General features: G+C 42.3%; 1 protein-coding gene and 1 pseudogene across 10 annotated transcripts in view; both read right to left on the reverse strand.

Moving 5' to 3' along the window:
• The window catches only part of ERC1 (ELKS/RAB6-interacting/CAST family member 1), a 317,123-nt gene that overhangs the window by 270,577 nt on the left and 26,321 nt on the right, over positions 1 to 20,225 (reverse strand). The gene's annotated exons all lie outside the window — the stretch shown is intronic.
• On the reverse strand, positions 4,656 to 5,153 carry LOC101533614 (large ribosomal subunit protein eL38-like; annotated as a pseudogene).

Consider the following 20,225-nt stretch of genomic DNA (forward strand, 5'->3'; position numbering starts at 1 on the left):
CTTCGAGAAGCCCTCTACAAAGGAGGTTAACTGCTAGTTGGACTATCAATGAACTGAGGGCTATGAGCACTCAAACTGTGAATACATTTTAACACACCGAAGAATAATTTCATCTTTGGCAAATGTTGCATCAGTGTCCATGAATACAGGAATCTAGTTAGAATAACATTTTTTTGTGAGGACCATGAAGGTAACACAGGATTGTGCCACGGAATGCAGGCTAGTCCCTGCCACTGCAAGCACTGCTAAAATGAGCACCAATGTCCCAGAAGATCGCGGCTGACTTTAAAATCACACTCTTCATCTCCAAGACAGAACAATTAGAGAAAAGAAACCAAACTCCCAGAGCTCATGAAAACTCAAGCAAATGAGGCCAACTTGGTGGCACAGCACTTTAAGCTAGAGCTTGAGACATCAGTATCCCATATGCATACTGGTTTGTGTCCTGGCTGCTCCACTTCCAATCTAGCTCCCCGCTAACACCCTGGGCAAAGTAGCACAAGAGGACCCACATGTCCGGGTCTCAGCCACTCACTTGGGAGACTCACAGCGATGACCACTGCCTCCCACAGCCTGAATGATCAGGAAGCTACAGGCAGGAGCCAAGGCCCAGCAATGAAACTAGGTGCACAAGTGTCTTACCAAACACCTGCCTCAGCCTCTTTAATATTTCTTAATTTTTCACTTGTTTGAAATGAAGAGACACAGAAAGAGATCTTCCATCTTCTGGCTGATTAGCCAAATATCCACAATAGCTCAGACTGTGCCAGGCCGAAACCAGGAACCCAAACTCAACCGAGGTCTCTCCCATGTGCTGTCTCTGAGGGTGCACACTGACAGAGCCAGGACCTGAACACAGGAACTCCAAAAGAGACAGAAGCATTCCATTACACGTCTTTAAGAGAGAGAGACAGAGACACAGAGAGAGGCAGACAGACAGACAGAAAACAAGTAAGCAAGCAAGAAATTACTGTTATTGGAAAGGCAGATGTTCAGAGGAGTGATAGAATGATCTTTGGTCTGCTAGTTCACCCCTCAAGTGGCTGCAACGGCCAGAGCTGAGCTGATCTGAAGCCAGGAGCCAGGAGCTTCTTCTGGGTATCCCATGTGGGTTCAGGGTCCCAAGGTTTTGGGCCATCCTCCAAAGCTTTCCCAGGCCACCAGCAGGGAGCTAGATGGGAAGTGGAATAGCTGAGACACAAACTGGTACCCATATGAGATCCCAGCATTTGGAGGTGGAGAATTAGTCAATTGAGCCACTGTGCCGGGCTTATCCAAGAAGTATCTTAAACCATTGGTTCTGAATACTCATCCCCAGACTGTCAAAAGTAAGTCACTTTATTTTTAAAAGCATAAATAATCACATGAAGGACAATGAAAATACTAATAATGTGGTAAACAGAGTTTGGTTAATCTTGAGAAACACAGGTGTTGTTGTTTTATTTTGTTTCGTTTTTTGACCGTAATGCAGCAGTCCCATACCACAAAGTTCAAGAGCAGCATCCAGACATTTAAATTTTTAACAAGTGCTCCTAAGTAATCCTTATTAAAAGCTGGAGAAACACCAATAAGGATTTTGAGACTTTGACCATTAAGCTAAGAACATATTTGTGTAAAGGAGAACTAGAGTCTAACCATTTTGCTGTTACCACTTTCTGTTCTCCCAGAAGGACAAGCCACAATTACCACCTCCTGTGGTGGGGAGGAAACACAGCTTCCGCTTCCAGACTTAGAGGCCAGACTGGCTTCCAATCCCATTCCCCTATGGCAAGTCCCAAAAGCCAGAGTTTATTCTAATTTTGCTCTCTTCTTACCACCCTCCCCCGCCACATCCTCTTTAACACACCTCTACTCTGCTGGTATTACCAATATGACAACTTGCTGCTCCCTGTATTCATTCACTTCCCCGGCTATACTCTGAAGCTAATTCTTCAAAAATGCCACAAGTTCTGGCATAATCTAATCTCAGCTTACACCCACTCCCTTCAACTCCAGTGATAAACCTCTTCTAACCACTGAATTTTCAACCTGTTCACATATGGCATGGTTAGGAGCCATATGTTTATGGTTATCACCAAACAGAAGACAGGGCAGAGAAAGTACAGATCACTTTCCAATTCGTACCTCATCCGCAATAGCCAGTTAGTCTCCACCCTAACTACACATCAGAATTACCTGGGGAGTCTTCTGGACTTCCACACAGAGGCCGCCCACCCCAGACCCACTAAAACATGATTTCTGGAGTTTGGCGGGTGAGACTCGGGCACTGGTGCTTCTCTGTTTCTCAATGACAGCAGTACGAAGTGAGGATTACAAACCCCAGATGTGGGGTCAACCAGCCTGTGAGTGCCAAAGCAGATGTAGAGTCCGCCATAGGTGGGCCACATCAAACACGCAGGCTGACGGAACAGTGACTTCGCAGACAAGCATTCCAGACTGGAATACCAGAAAGGATAACATGCTATTATTTGTTTATATTTCTCTTAATCAAGCATAGCAGGCCTTTACAACAACAACAAAATGCTTCTGTATTCCATTCGACAAACATTTGTCCGTTTTACCATCAAATGCTACACCTTCAAATACACACAATGGTTTTATAGAATTAAACTGGCAACGATATAGACTCCAAGGTCTAACATGCAATTTCTAACAAAACAGAGAAAGAGGAGATCCTAAGCAAGAAATTTAAAATGGACAGATAAACATGGTGACCAACATGCACCACAAAATATATTCAAATATAAAGTAAGAGGTTAATATCACAAATCATAAACAATTTGAATCATTTCTGAAGTCTGTGAGACAAATCCTTTTCATGATTAAATTCATTATGTTCAATGCGATTAGCTGGACTTTTACAATGCCTTAAACAGACTGTACTCTGATATATCAGAGGTCTTTATAATACAACTCAGATTTAAAATCCTATAATAAATACACCACCAAAAGCATTTACCATATATCAAGTGCAAAGTACATTCTTAAAAAGTAATAGAAACCAGCTTTATTCTTGGTGTGATAAGGAAATAATGCTGAATTTTAGGAAGCTGTAATTTTTCTAACAAATGAATCTCTGGCACGGAGCGTCACAGTTGTATTCACTTCCTGCCATAAATGCCAGCAGCAAGTACATCCAACTGCAAGTTCCTCTGGAGTCACTGAGTGGGCAGGACACAACCAGAGCCAAACTGGGGAACACATGGGATTCATTCTCTGAAAAGTCAGCAGTGGGTTACAACCGGGAGGGAAGGCCATCTGTCACAAGAAGGTGAGGTGGCAGTAGCTGTCAAGGACTACAGCATACCATCTCAACCCAAGTGAAGTTTCAGATTTCAATCCCAGCTAACTCTTTTAATCAATGACAATTTTTCAAAATGATGAGAAGCCAAATCATGAAACAAATGGTCAAAATGCTAACTCTGTAATCCTGCCTCACAAGTGGGAAGACAACAACACAGCAGCCAGTGGAAATACAAAAATCCAAAAAATGTCATAAAATGGGCCCAGCGTGATAGCATAGTGGTTAAGGTCCTCACCTTGAACGCGCTGGGATCCTATATGGGTGCCAGTTCTAAGCCCGGCAGCTCCACTTCCCATCCAGCTCCCTGCTTATGGCCTGGTAGTGTAGTCGAGGACAGCCCAGAGCATTGGAACCCTGCACCCGTGTGGGAGACCCAGAAGAGCTCCTGGCTCCTGGCTTCAGATTGACGCAGCACTGGCCGTTGCGGCCACTTTGGGTGTGAATCAGTGGATGGAAGATCTTCCTCTCTGTCTCTCCTCCTTTCTGTACATCTGCCTTTCCAATAAAAATAAATAAATCTAAAAGAAATGTAATAAACACTCGCCAAATTCAATTCCTACTGGTATCAGAAGCACTGGCAGTTTTATCTACATTATATTTCTACCCGATAAAAGTCTGTCCAAAATGAACAAAAGACAGCAGCTTTCCAAATATGAAGCTAAACATGAACTCAAATCAAACTTCAACTTCACCACCCTTCACTTCCCCACTCTATCCACTAACCAGGGTTCTATCTTTAATAAGATAAAAGCACAAGAAAATAGGTAATTTGGGGAGGAAAAACCGGTGTCATTGAACTGTAACTCCTCTCTACAGTCTCAAACCCGTTAAAATCAGTATGAGGGGCTGGTGACGTAGCAAACTAAGCTTCTAACTATGACACCAGCACCCTATATGAGCTCCAGTTTGAGTCCCGGCTGCTCTACTTCCTATCCAGCTGCCTGCTAAAGGCCTGAGAAATCAGAGGAGAATGACCCAACTCCTTGGGTCTCTACACCCACGTGGGAGACCCAAAAACCTCCAGACTCGCAGGTTTGGACCAGCCCAGGTCCGGCCATTGTAGTCATTTGGAGAGTAAAACAACAGATGGAAGATTTCTCTTTTTCTCTTTCTCTCTTTCAAGTAAAATAAATCAATCAAAAAAAAAAACAATAGAGGAAGTTGTTTCAGACAAGGTAGGTTTCTAACCTTTAGAGACAAGAAAACTGTATGAACATTATCATCTTCGTATCAAAATATACTGAGGTTGAATGCAGAAAAAGAACAGCCACTGGATCTCTGTTACTCAACTTAGTTTTTGTTTTTTGTTTTTGTCATTTAAAAACTTCAATGCAGTTCCAGCGGCTTCTCTTCATTTCAGCTCTTTCACCACCAGGCCCGGGAGCAGCAACCGCTTGAGCTTCTCAGCCTTCTCCTTGTCCATGCTGACCAACACCTACAGGTACCTGCTGCGGTGCACTGTGACCTTCACACTAGCCTTGTTTTCCCTGATCTTGACAGACTCAGCGTCCTTGCGCCGCGCTATCAGCAGCAAGTCCTTGATTTCTTCAATCTGGCGAGGCATGGCGATGGGCGGCGGGCAGCACCGGGCAGCCAGAGCCCAGAGGGTAGGAAAGTCAACTTAGTTTCTTAAAGGGTCCTCAGGCTGTAGGAAAGCTCTGGGCAAAGAGGTGAGGCAGCAGATGAAGCCATCAGCTATGATGCCAGCATCCCGAGTGCCAGTTCAAGACATAATTGCTCCGTTCTCAGCCAGTTTCCTGCTAACACACTGGGGAACACAGCAGAACGCCCAAGCACTTGGGTCCCTGCCACCTGCAAGAGAATTAGGGGTGACGTTCCAAGCTCCTGGATTCTGCACTGTTCAACCCCAGCCCTTCTACTAACTGGGAAGTGAATCAGTAGATGAAAGATCTCTTCCTCTCTGAGATTCTACCTTTCAAATACATTAACGATTGAATCTTCAAAAATTGTGACCACAGAGTACTAATAAAAAGAATGTAAGAACGCTGTTTTTAAACACAATTGTGAAATTAGAACTGATTACTAATTCTAAATATTCACTTATTTCAGCAATTTTCAAGCGCCACCCTCCCCCCAAATACACCCAACAGATTTATTCAAAAAGGAATGTACTGATTTCCTCATGAACAGACTCATCTAAATATCCAACTAATGAAAACACTCCCCAAGTTCCTTTCTTTTTAACTATTGCTTATTTTTAGTTTTGATGCTTTTTACATAGTTGATTAGGGTGGTAAAGGGTCAAGGGCTACAGGAAGGACCACATCTTGTTTTCCTTCTCATATCTGGGGGAAGTGGGAGAGACAAGGAGAGAAGCCACACCCAGCCTCCCAAACGCCTCTGTACCCTGGAATGGAGATCAGCCACCCGACGACACCTCCCCAGGTCCCCGATGTGGGGCATGCTCCAAGGGTTCTGTTCACAAGGTTTCGATAGTTCAACAGTTCCAAATCACTGCCAATCTCGCTACTCCAAGCACGATGAAATTTCTGCCGAATCCACTGGTTGACATAGTGCACCTTAGCGTCTCCGTTTCCCCAGATATTCATTGCCAGCACTTGGCTGGAGTAGTTGATCGATTTGTTCTGTCCTCTGTTCTTATACCAGGTGTCCTCTGCAGGCTCCAGTGTGCTGTCATATCCTCCATGTGCACCTGGACATGCTGTCCAGTACTCCGGCTAAGCCACTGAGGAGGGCCATTTCCGGATGACACAAGATGGAAGTAGAAGGGCCCAGTGCGGTAGCCTAGTGGCTAAGGTCCTCCCCTTGAACACGCCAGGATCCCATATGGGCGATGGTTCTAATCCTGGCGGCTCAGCTTCCCATCCTTTCTGGGATCTTGACAAACTCTTGGGGAATTAATCAGAGGACTGAAGATCTTCCTCTCTGTCTCTCCTCCTCTCTGTGTATCTGACTTTCCAATAAAAATAAATAAATCTTTTTAAAAATCTAAAGTAAAATACGTCAATATGAATATTACTTTCCAGTAAATTTTATTTTAAAAGTAATTCAATGACTTGATAGATTTTATGCTCTTTCAGAACAAAGTAATAGTTATTTATGATGACAGTGACAAATAAGTTACCTTCCACCAAGTTAACAGTGTAATTTAGCACTCTAATTATGCCAAAATGAAGTCAATACATGGTTCAGAAATGATAAACTTAATACATGGTTCAGAAATGACAAACTTTAATTGCTCATAACGTTCTAATAGCATGAAATCAGTAAGTAGGACATCTGAATCAGCAAGCATCTAGGAAAACCACAGAGTCCAATAAAATAAACAAAATTCATGAGGCATGAGACGGGTAATGGTGAATTCTTCTTTCAATTAGTCAATGACAACACAGGTCCGGGTAACTACAGAACCAAGCCAGGAGAGCTGTAACACAGGTGCGGGTAACTACAGAGCAGGAGAGCTGTGACACAGGTCCAGGTAACTACAGAGCAGGAGAGCTGTGACACAGGTCCAGGTAACTACAGAACAGGAGAGCTGGGACACAGGTCCGGGTAACTACAGAGCAGGAGAGCTGTGACACAGGTCCAGGTAACTACAGAACAGGAGAGCTGGGACACAGGTCCGGGTAACTACAGAACAGGAGAGCTGGGACACAGGTCCGGGTAACTACAGAACAGGAGAGCTGTAACACAGGTCCGGGTAACTACAGAACAGGAGAGCTGGGACACAGGTCCGGGCACTACAGAACAGGAGAGCTGTGACACAGGTCCGGGTAACTACAGAACAGGAGAGCTGTGACACAGGTCCGGGTAACTACAGAACAAGAGAGCTGGGACACAGGTCCGGGTAACTACAGAACAGGAGAGCTGTGACACAGGTCCGGGTAACTACAGAACAGGAGAGCTGGGACACAGGTCCGGCGCCTCAGAGCAGAGCCCTGAGTTCTCCCTCAGCTCCCTGTCTCTGACACACGCTCAGGGGGTTGAACCCAGCTGGTGCGGACAGCAGCACGCTAGCTACCACTGCTCTTTCCTTCCACCATGGCCCCCCCTTTGTTTTTAATCCTACTGGAATGTGCAAGTTAAGCCAGGGAATCATTTACCTAACACTTTCCGTCTACGAAAATGGGAAAAGTACTGATGAGCATCATTTTCACCGACTAATACCAGATTATATCTCTCAAGTAATCACATACGATCTCTTTATCTTTCAAAAAAATTTTTTTTAATTCATTTAAGACTCATAGACTGAAAGCTCATCTTACTCCCCAAATGCTTTTAATGCCTTGGGAGACTAGGCCAGGGCAAAACAAGGAGCCAGGAGGTCCACCCGCATCTCCCACACGGGTGGCAGCGTTCAAGCACTTGCTGCTTTCAAGGACTGACATCAGCCACAAGGGCAATAACTATTTCCAACAAGCATCCACATTTCACTCTGCTGTACTAATCTAAAAGAACAATGATGACGGGGCTGGTGTACTGACTCAAATGTCCCTCCAAGCACTGGCATCCCACCAGGTTCCTGGCCCGGCTGCTCCACTTCCCATCCAGCTCCATGCCTGTGACCTGGAAAAGCAGCAAGGACGGCCCAAGGCCTTGGGACCGTGCACCCATATAAGAGACCCTAAAGAAGCCCTGGCTCCTGGCTCCTGGCTTCAGATGGGCTCAGCTCCGGCCGTTGTGGCCACTTGGGGAGTGAACCAGTGGCCAGATGATCTTCCTCTCCATCTCTCCTTTCCGTAAATCTGCCTTTCCAATAAAAACAAATAAACCTTGAAAAACACACACAATGATGTCTTACTTGGTTTTATAACCAATCAGACCCACATCTGTCACTGCCACAAGTCAGACCTGACCAAGTCCCTCTATAACTTTCAGTTTCTTCATCTATAAATGAGGAACGTCACATGCCCATAGACCTTCTCCAAGGATTACAAGCAAGAACAATATAAGTATAGATACTGCCATCCTTATGCTATTATAGATATATGAGTATCCATATCTATAGAAGTTATTCATAGCGGCTTCACTAGTTCTCTGAAATTTGACAAGAGTATCACTGTAAGACATCATTTGCATTAACGAAACAATTACAATATTTTTTAAAATTTATTATTTTTAATTCATTAGTTACATTGTATTATGTGACACAGTTTCATAGGTGCTTGGGTTCTCCCCACCCCTCCCCAAACCCTCCCACCATGGTGGATTCCTCCACCTTGTTGCATAACCACAGCTCAAGTTCAGTTGAGATTCCCCCATTGCAAGCGTATACCAAACATAGAGTCCAGCATCTTATTGTCCAGTCAAGTTCAACGGCTTCTTAGGCATACCCTCTCCGGTCTGAAGACAGAGCCAGCAGAGTATCATCCCGATCAATTAAAAGCTCCAACATACCATCAGCAAAAATTTACGATATTTTTTTCAAACAGTACAACAGCAGATGACATGTGAAAAATGAAGGGACCATCAGAAATACTACAATTTTTACGCCAGCAGAATAAATAATAATGATAATGTGAGCAGTAACTATAATGTGACAAATACTTATGCAAAAATAATACAAATACAAGAAGTTCAAAAATTAATAGTACAAAATAAGTACAATGAATAAATGCAAGCATCCCGTGTTACCCATTCTTAAAAATTTCCACTGTCGGGCCCGGCGGCATGGCCTAGCGGCTAAAGTCCTCACCTTGAACGCACCGGGATCCCATATGGGCGCCGGTTCTAATCCCGGCAGCTCCACTTCCCATCCAGCTCCCTGCTTGTGGCCTGGGAAAGCAGTCGAGGACGGCCCAATGCTTTGGGACCCTGCACCCGCGTGGGAGACCTGGAAGAGGTTCCTGGTTCCCGGCTTCGGATTGGCGCGTACCAGCCCGTTGCGGCTCACTTGGGGAGTAAAACATCGGATGGAAGATCTTCCTCTCTGTCTCTCCTCCTCTCTGTATATCCGGCTTTCCAATAATAATAAAATCTTTAAAAAAAAAAAAATTTCCACTGTCAGGGCCAGTGTGGTCAGACTATAGCACCAGCATCCCATATGGGCACCGGTTCGTGTCCCAGCTGCTCGGCTTCTGATCCAGCTCCCTGCTAACAGCCTGGGAATCCAGTCCGTGATGGCCTAAACCCCGTCAGTCATTGCACCCATGTAGAAGACCTCAAAGAGGCTCCTGGCTCCCTGCTTTGGACAGGCACAGCTCTGGCCATAGCAGCCATTTTGAGGAGTGACCTCGTAGATGAAGATCTCTCTGTCTCTCCCATTTTCCTCAGTAATTCTCACTTCCAAATAAAAAATGAATGAATCTTATTAAAAAAAAAACAAAAAACTTCCATAGTCCTGTGCAGGTTAAATCTTCATATAAAAATCAAAGCACCCAACTGCAACTATTTGCAGTGTTTTGGGTCCAGAAACCCCTTTCCAGAGGAGGAAAAAAAAAACAGAGGGCAGTTAAAAAACAGTAATTCCAGCAATATGACATTCATGTCTTTTGGGAAAGCACTATGTAATTCAGAGATGAGTCATTACAGAAACAAAAAAAATCTTAAACAATGTATATAACAGTAACTGAAAGTGCTGCAAGTTAATTACCCCATGCAGAATTCCTGGCTACTCCTCTAGGAATATGAAGACGGCACACACTGTGATGATCTAAATTAAATTTACCTTGTCATGACCCACTTTCTCAAAGAACTGTGTAGGTCTCAAGCTATCGTTTGCCTTTTAAAACAGAATTATAAAGTTTATTTCATGCTTCAAAAGATGTTACATTTTTATTTAAAAAACATTTAACTTTTCATTCAACTAAGATTTCCTGTACCCCAGTTATTATGTCAGGTAATATGAGCCATAATTTTATACATATTACTTCCTTTAACTTTGTTTAAATTTATTGCAAAACAACAAAAGTATTATTATTCCCATTTGACAACTGAGAACACTCACATGAAACCTCTTCACTCTTTATCGTGAGCCCTGGTTTACGCTCATTACCTTGAAGAGAACTTTAACGGTAAAGTTATTACTCATTATCTAAAATGCCTACCTTGGTTACAAAAATCAGTCCTGAATTTAGATATTATAACAAAGATGCAGGGACTCCTAGCGAACTCTACTTTGATAAAAACAGAATCCCAAGGCTGGCACTAAGGTACAGTATGTCAAGCCACTGCCTACAATATACACTGGCATCCCACTTTGCACCAGTTGAAGTACTAGTGGCTCCACTTCCAATCCAGCTCCCTGTTAATGCACCCAAAAAACTACCTGGGTCCCTGCCACCCACATGGGAGTCCCAGATGAAGTTCCTGACTCGGGCTGTTGTAGCCATAGTGCCACTTTAGGGGGTGAACAGATGAAACATGTCTCTCTCTCTTTTCTCTCTTCTGCGCCTTCTCTCTCTCCCACTTTTTTTCACTTTCCCTCCCTCACTGCCTCCAACTCTGCCTTTCAAACAAATAAATATACCCTTGTGTTTCAAAAAAAATGAACTTCTAGCTTATTCCATTTTTCAGGTTTTAGAGATGTGGAAACTGGGCTTCTTAAAGATCAAACACTCCCATGGTTATACACTTGGTTTCTGACTGGCAGAGATGGGCTCAAAACTACAATGCAGTTTCCTGATTTGAAATTCACTGTTTGGGTCAGCATTGTGGCATAATCGGTTAAGGAATTTTCACAAGATAATTCATTTTTTCAAAAATCCATTGTTGAAGAATTTAAGTACTCATTCATTTAGGGTCATGGACATGGTTAGAAAACAAGAACCCCAGAAAGTCGGTTGACAAAACTACATTAGACACAGTTACAACCACCATCAACCAATATATCATACTCCTGTTTTAACTTCATAGTAAAAACTAGATAATGGATGAGACAAAGGGGTATACTCAGAACAAAACTTCACACACAGGGCCCTGACTAGCCAATTCCAAACAGTGCCTCCTAAGTACAGCCCACCCAAAGAACCAATGCGCTGAGAAATATGTGGTACCAACAACAGACATACAGCCTTTGCCGTTACTATCCTTTGCGGCACTTTCCCACTACTAATTATTACTGTGTGATGTCCTACCCCGTGGCAAAGCTGTAAGATCACTGCCGACATCAGAGGTCATAAAGCTTTATGACAACACTGAACAGACGAGAGAAGACCTCATAGAGTGACCTAGCCAGTCTAGAGACCCCCTTTCAGAAGATGCGTCAACCCAGAGTCACATGCTCACGTATCCCATTCATCAGCTAACAGATCGTCAAAGAAGCAAAAATTATTTCCAATGCACACTAACTAAAATAGATCTCTAAAAGAAAAAGCATTCATAAAATTGATTGTGAGATACTGCTTTTCTCACTGAATGTGACTTTAACTTGGAAGATTGACCTAGCAATCTACGGTAATTTAAAATTTTCCTATGTGGTGAATATTTTCTCAAAAATTAATACGTGCACCTATTACTCCAAACATTAACTACCAACATTTCTTGCCAATGATAAAATCTGAGCTGTCAAGAAGTCAGGATTTGAAAACCTTTCGAGAGCTACTTGGTGAGTTTAACTCACCCTAAACTCTTCTCTGATGAGCCAGGTGGCAATATTAATGAATGTGGCTTTTCTTCTCTTTTCTTCTACCCAATATGACACAGTAGTTACACTGCAGCTTGGGGACACCCACATCCCACAGCGCGGTCTCTGGTTGAGTCCTAGCTATCCTGCTTCCCATTCGGCTTCCTGCTGGGAGGCAGCAGCTGAGGACCCTCCACTGCTTTGATTCCTGCCACCCACCAGGCAGGCTCCACTCGCCTAAGCATGGCCTGACACTTGGGGAAATCAACAAGTGGTTGGAAAATCTGTCTCTCTGCCTTCAAATACAAGTGAAAGTTTAAACATTAATTTATTCAATGGCATGTATCAATATTTACATAGATTTACCTAGCTCTGTGACCAAATACCTTCCAATGTCAGAAATCCAGAAGAAAGCATCTGTAGTATTTATACATCCTCCAAGTGTAACAGGCATTCCAAGTGCAAAACAAACCCACACGTTTTAACCTAACCAGGCATGGAACGCTCATTCAACAGTGTTTTAGATTCCACATTACAATTAACTTTAACAAACTACCATTTACCAATGAAAATGTTCCAAAACTGGATGATTATGGATGTACATCTCAGTAAATTTGCTTAAAAATTGTAAAATTATATACTTAACATTGATGCATTTTACAGTATACAAATTATACCTCACTACAGTTTTTTTTTTTAAAGAGTCTGCTGGGCAAGCTTCATGTGATTTTCAAAAAAAAAAAAATCCACAACTATTTGAAAACTCAACTGTATATTTCTATGAGCCTTGATTTTCTTCATATACTTTCATTAGAACTGTGAGCAGTACAGAAGAAGTATAAGCATCAGTTAACTTCTAAGCAGATATTAAAAAAAACTTGCCAAGTTCTTTCTCATTTTAAAATAGTATTTACACTGATAGTTAATGGATTTGTTGCTATTTTAGGTATACTAGTTACATTTCTAATCTACTATCTAATGAAAATATTGAGTTACAGCTGCACAGCAAAAGTTGCTTGGGCTCCTTAGTAATTTGTGTAAGTAAACAGGGATCTTAAAGCCAAAAAGTTTGAGAAGTGTTGCCACAGGAGACTATGCCAAATGCCTGAAGCTCCAGCAAAACTGCAGCCATCATCCAGGGGTGTCTTCACAGCTGAACAGGTCCCTGTGTCTCACACTGCCAGGAAGTACAGAAGTCGCGGTCACTGTCAAGAGTGAGCACACGTACAGGAGGGCTGCGCTATTTCTCACCTTCTCGGTCTACAGGGCACTCCAGACACAACGAGGCTAAGCAGGTGCCATTTCAACTCCACATCCTCTACAAAGTGCCCAATGCAACAGAAGGCACATGAACCTGTTATGTAGGAAAGACTGGCAGAGTAGGAACAAGGGGAAGGATTTCAATATGCAGTGGTGCTAATAACATAGAAAAATGAACGGAACAGATCTGTTAAGTACTCACTTGCCAACTCCAGGAAGAAAACTGAATGTTTTTAACCCTGCATATGGCAGCATGAAACCAGTTAATAAAAGTATTTCTAATCTCGTCCATAAAAGAACAGAACATTTTCAATACAAAATTAATCATTTCTTTATGAAAGAACATTTGCTGCACTATTTCTCTTTTTACAGATTTATTTCTAATTTATCATGCAGAAGTTCATGCACTATTGTTAACTAACATCTATAAGAAGTTTATCACATGAATACAAATTGTTAACTTTATTGATAAATACTGAATTTATGAGGTGCAGTATTTAAATTAGTTGAGGCTTAAGAAAAATGCGTAATGAAGAAGACCAACACAGAAAGTTGTTGGGGAGAAAATACACATAAAACATGCAGCCTGGCATGGCTTCTCCCCTCCTCTCTAGTCCTCCTACCTGCGAGCAGAAACACGTGGGTTACGACACTAAAGTAAGCAGAACACTAACAAGCAACCATATTAGGACACTCAAGTGCATGTTACCTAAAATTATAATCATCTGTCTCTTATCCACAAATGCTTATGAAAAGTTTCTATTCAAATAGTGAAATCCAAATTCGCCTCTTCTAACTCTAAACCTGGTTCTACTTCCTAATCTTCGTCCATTGTCGATTAATGGCAAAAGTATTCCACCAATCTCAACACAACTCAATGTAGTCTTTTTCTTCGCCATTAGAGTCTGTATCCAAAATTCTCTGAAATTATTTCATGAAAAAAAAATTGAAAAAAAAAAAGCGAAACTGGTGTCAGCATATGGCATAGCCAGTTAAGCTTCCACCTGCGGCACCAGCATCCCAGACAGGTCACTGGTACGAGCCCTGGCTAATCCACTTCTGACCTGGGAATGCAGCAGAGGCTGGCCCAAGTCCCTGCAACCACATGCAGACATAGATGAGGCGCCTGGCTCCTGATTTTGGACTAGCCCAGCTCTGGCCATCGTGGCCATTACAAGGAGAGAACTAGTGGATCTCTATCTCCCCTTCTCTTCAACATTGCCTCCGCAATAAAAATATTTTTTTAAAAAAAGATAATTTTAAAAAGAAGTATCTTAAGGACATGCATCCATTCCTATTAGCAAGCTTTCTACACCAAACTCACCTGCTTTTCTTACTTTCTTCCTTTAATTCATTCTGCCGACCACAATAAAAACCACACCTAAACAGTATTTTTCATTGTCATTCACTCCCTTGTTCAAGAACTTCCTAGGTTAATTTACTATTCTTCGATTTTTTTCCTTGAATAAATCAAATGAAAAAAGCAAGAAACAAAGTACTCTATGAAGCGTGAATTTAATTACATAGCAGGAAAAAAAGGTGTTACAAAGGAAGGAAATGAGGCAGGGAAGGAGGAAAGAGGGACTAAAAAGATGAGAAAACGGGGAAACTGCCTTTAATTTCTTTACGAAGTACCACCTTACCCTTATCAGGCATGCTGATCCTCTGCGCACCCACAACACTGTCCCGCCTCCTGCTGAAGGTCAAGTATTATTTTATGAAACTACGCTTTCCATCAGATGAACACGACATTTTCAGAAAGCACATTCTCAATGAAGCCAAAAATCTAAAATCCTAATCCTTAACAATCATCTTTCTAGTTTTAGCCCTTAGGGGATGAAGGGTGGGACTGCCTAGGATTAAAAGGGGAAGGCTCCCTCCCCCAGGACCACCCATTGAACAACAGAGTAAAAACGAAAATGTCGCAAGTCTTTAAGTTTTCAAGTACGGTTTCTGGACTCCTCCAACACGCTCCAGGCACACGTGGCACAACAGAGGCCCGCGGGAAGGGAAGGAGAGTGACTGCACTCCCCTGAATCATTGCGCCAGATCAAAACTTCTTCATTTTCATTCACTTAAAAGACTGGGAGAGATTTTTCCATCCAATGGTTCACTTGCAAGGGAACAGCCTGGCTAGGCTAGGCTAACCTAGGAACCTATAACTCCATCCGGTCTCCCAAGCTGCTGGTAGGGACCAAGTGCTTCAGCCACCTCCCACTGCCTCCCAGATTGCACACCAGCAAGCAGCTCGACTGGAAGATGAAGAACTAGAAGTCACACCAGAAACTCCAATGTGGGATGCAAGTGTCCCAAGGCAGCATTTAACCATTGCACAAATGCCCACCCCTGATACAGTTATGTTCAAAATAACCTTCCAACTAAATTCAACATATTTATTATGAGACATAAGAAAGAGGTATGTTAATATCTGGCTAGCAATATCTGGCAAGGCATTGGTTAGAATAAAATAAAATATGTAAATTACCCAAAGCCTTATAAGCACTACAATTCCACCAAGTGCACAAGTGGATTTTTAATCTTCATCAAGCAAACACAAACTAAAAGCCTTCCTTATACTCATAAAAAATAAAACAAAAAAAACTTCTCTTAAAATACGTATTATTCTAATACTCCAAGTACTAGACATTCAAAGTTCAGTAATAAAAGGAATGTGAAATGACTGGGAGATTTAGAAAGAACCTCCTAAGTAGACTCTGTAATACTGAACTATACACACCAGGCAATTCTGATAGGATTTTAGACCAAGATCTCTGTGGACCAATCGTTTAGGATGGACCTAACGTCCAATCTCAAAATGAAATGGGGAAATTTGTTTAATTACCGTAAATCCTATTAAGCCAATCTGCTTTATAAAACAGAAGATGTCCAACCTCTAAGGGTTCAGAAGGGTATAATAAATGCAGACTTTAATTAGGGCTCACTGCTGGCTTACTATAATCTATTAATTAGCATTCTCAGTCCCAATATCTCATTGCAGTGATTCACTTTACTTTAAAATTGCACCCTTTGCTTTTTGGACTAAAGTTACCCGATTCTAGGATTGTGTCTAATTATAGTGGATTCGGGAAGAATATACTCCTGCCAGAAATGGTGCTTAATTAGGGCAAGGGGCGGAATCTAGACAAGGCCCTGCGCACCCTCCTTCAGCACATATGGTTGCTTTGGCATAAAAATCTGTGGGCTATGTAACGGACTGAAGTGAAGTGCTACGTACTTACCACTCTCCTTGCACAAGAGTCAAATGTTTTTGCCTTTGAGCGCAGTTTTGGCATTACAAAGAATACCAAATTGGTTTTTCTCTTCCATACAGTTTCTGAGATACTGGCAGGAACAATTACCTCAATTTTTTCACATCAACAAGTACTTCAATAATCTTTTTCTCCCACTGAGTTCTGGGTTCCTGGTTCCTGGTTCCTGGTTCATGGCTTTGGCCTAGACCAGACCTTGCAGTTCGTGGCCATTTGGGGAGCCAACCATTGGATGAAATATCTCTATCTCTCCCACTCACACTGTCACTCTGCCGTTTCAAAAAAAAAAAAATACGCATATATACACACGCACATACATACACACACACTCTACATATAAAGTAGCATCTTCCTTCTTTCCTGCCTTCCTTCCTTCCCTTTCTTCCTGGGACAGCCATGCAGGCAGGGGGTCATCCCAGCCCTGCTTCCATGGGTGTCCTGACTGGGAGATGGTCTGGGCCTGAGTGTCGCCCCCTGTCCCCACCGTGTCCCAGAAGTCGATCACCTGAGCCTTCCAGAAACCCCTACCGTTATCAGAGTAGCTCTTGATCACAATGACAGCCTCTGGCATCGGCCAGCGGCCTGTGCTTTCATGTCTGCCATCCTGGACACCTCAGGACCTCAGACCTCAGGGACCAGAGCCCAAGAATGTGTACACTGACCTCACCGCACAGCTGCTTAGTAGGCCACCTCCTTCACAGACTCGTGTGCAAAGCAAAGGAACACCCCCAGGTGCACATGAAAGAGAACTCTGCTTACTCCAAAGAACTGAAGACCTCAAATACTTCTTCAAAATGCAAAAAAGGTCCAACAACCCTCTCAGCGTAATGAGGATCATGACAGTCACTGCACATTCTCCAGCTCATGAAACAGACAAGGCCTACTCCCTAATAAGCAAGCAGTAGTTACAAAAGATCTGATGACTCTGCAGCCTTCAGCGACCCCTAAAATTAAGAGTTAGAAATCTGAGGAGGGAATGAAATGGGATAGGCAGTAGCAAGCTACTTTAGGTTCATGAGCTAGAAGCCACACCCTCCCCAGTCTATGTAATCTTGTTTGTCTACCTGTCAATCAAATGACCCTTCCCCAGGACACATCTGGGATCTGGAGATAGTACCAGCTAGCCACTCTCCTTTCCAGGCTCAGAAGAGGGGTGTTCTCTCTCTCCCTGCCAATGCAAGACATCAGGTCTCTGCTGTATGTGGAACATGGAATCAAACCAGAATACACTGACCTAAGAGGCCAAACTAGCTCTTCTGGAGCTCCAGAACCTGTCCCACTAATCTGCATCAAGGACCAGCCCAACATGACACAGCAGCTAAGCTCTGCAGACTGGCACAGGCTCCCTGTTCATGGCCTGGGAAATGCAGCAGAGGAGATGGCCCAAGGACATGGGCCCCTGCCACCCACGTGAGATACCTGAGTTCAGCCTGGCCCATCCCTGACTACTGTGCACATTCACAGAGTAAACCAGACCTTTCCTAATCTCTCTCCCTCTAATTCTTTCAAATAAATGTATAAATCTGTAAAAAAAAAAAAAAAAAAAGTATGAGATCTGTATTAGCAATACTTGTTCAACACTATACAACACTGATTTTAAAAGAAAGAAATCTTGGGACTGGCATAGCGTCTCAACAAACAGGTTAATACTCCGCTTGTGGTGCTGGCATCCCACATGGGCACCAGTAAATATCTTGGCTGCTCCATTTCTGATCCAGCTCCCTGCTTGTGGCCTGAGAAAACAGCAGAGAATGGCTCGAGTCCTTGGGACCCCTGCACCCGTGTGGGAGACCAGGAAGAAGTTCCTGGCTTCTGGCTTCAGATCGACCCAGCTCTAGCCATTGTGGCCATTTGGGGAGTGGACCAGTGGTTGAAAGACCTCTCTCTTTGTCTCTCCTCTCTCTGTAAAATCTGCCTTTCAAAAAAAATTAATTTAAAAAAAAAATGTTTGGGAACTAATAACACTACTAATACATAACTCAAACCCACATCACCAAAAACCCCAATACTCATCCTAAGACCAGATACAGTTACTAGCACCTAAGCTTTTCTAAACTTCACCATAAGACTAAGGAAAACAAACCTATTGTTTTTTTCTACTGATATTTACTCAATATCAAACTGCAACAACTGAAGAGGTACTTTAATGTCACATTTGGGAATGATACATTTTGTTCTATTTCATTTTCCAGCAGCTTTAAATGTCAACTGCAAATAAATAAATATTTTTTTTTCATTCTACTCTAACATCGAACATTTATCTTGTACACTAAAATTTCACAATGTAGGGAGGACACCAAAATCACTGAGAACGCTGTTTTTAGCTGGACACATCTAAAAAAGTAGGGGCCTCTTCCCCAGACAAGTCCTGCCTACTGAAGGTCACCATCAGAGCTGAGGAGTAGGTCACACATCTGGAGTGAGACGGAACAGGAACAAAGCAGCAGCACTGGGCACTTCCTCCCTCCTTCCCCAGGTTCCCCCCCCCACAACTAGCTGCAAAGTAGCACTGTCAAACCCTCACAAAGTCTCCACGGCTGAGGGGCAACAGACACGCTTAACATTCCAATGTACGGAATAAATCCTAAAGGTCACAGAAGGGGCTTATCATCAGAAACACAAGAGAGACTTGTCTCAGCCCTAAGGCCTGGAGATTTTTCACTTAGTTGGTATTAAGGGCGGAGGATCGGGTTGTCAAGGACACACATGTGGGTGACAATCCACCAGCGCCGAGTTCAGGAACCTGTCCTTACTCCAAGGTTTCATTTCAGTTCTCATCTTTTTCATATTTGAAAAGTCTTACTGACTCAAATTCAAAATAATTTCATAAGCAACATTTTTGAAGGTTTTTTTTTAAAGTCTGGGTCTCTACCAAAGCTACAGATTAAAATATATTAAAGTTTTAAATTTCAAGTGTTGGCACTCTAAATTTAAGCAGTGATTAAATAGTGAAGAAAACTACCTTGAGGTTATAACACAGCTAAGACAATTACCATAATTTTAAATTACTTTGAAATCTCAGATTCCAATGAATTCAAGATTTAGTTTTTAAATTACCTTGTGCTATTTCAAGTAAATGTGAAGATATTTAATTTCAATTAGATTAACTAGTATAAAGTATACACACAATACAATGTTACACAAGCATTAAAATAATGTTTAAATGTATATTGTACAGCTCTCTACATACAGCTGAAAATGTTGTTGGTTACAAATGTCACAGCGTATCACCTAAAATATATCATTCATGTAAAATATTTTGTGTCTATGCCTAGATTTCATCAAAAAGAAACTTCCACTGTTAAAATACTGAAGTCAGCCATGAATGAAATGATCTGGGATAAATTTTATTTTCTTATCTATGCTTCTCTGTACAATATCTATTACCCAAACAAAATCAGCTATCTTGTTGTTGAAAAAGTAGGTCTGGAGGTTTAACACACAAAAGGTAATACAGCTAGAGATCCTCAGGTATCCAAAAGAGCAGATTTCAATACCTAAGTATTGGTAATAAAGTGACTAGGTAATCAACTGATTTATTTCATCAGAGACAAAAGATCAATTCTAATTCCTTCTTCTCAGCATCACTGAAGACCAATGGAGAAATTGCAAAGCTTGTTACTTTCTTTATGATTCATAATCTAAACAAACCAAAATTTAAAAAAATAAAAGATATATGCCAACAACCAAGGACCTACTAGAAATTCCTCTATAAGGAGTGGGCATGTGGCTTATGGGTTAAGACACCAGTTAGGACACCCATATCCCACACCAAAGTGCGCGGGTCCAATGCCCAGCTCCAAGTCCTGGTTCTAGTTTCCTGCCAATGCAGACTCTGGAAGACAAC

Source organism: Ochotona princeps, chromosome 27 (genome assembly GCF_030435755.1).
Source record: "Ochotona princeps isolate mOchPri1 chromosome 27, mOchPri1.hap1, whole genome shotgun sequence".
Lineage (NCBI taxonomy): Eukaryota > Metazoa > Chordata > Mammalia > Lagomorpha > Ochotonidae > Ochotona > Ochotona princeps.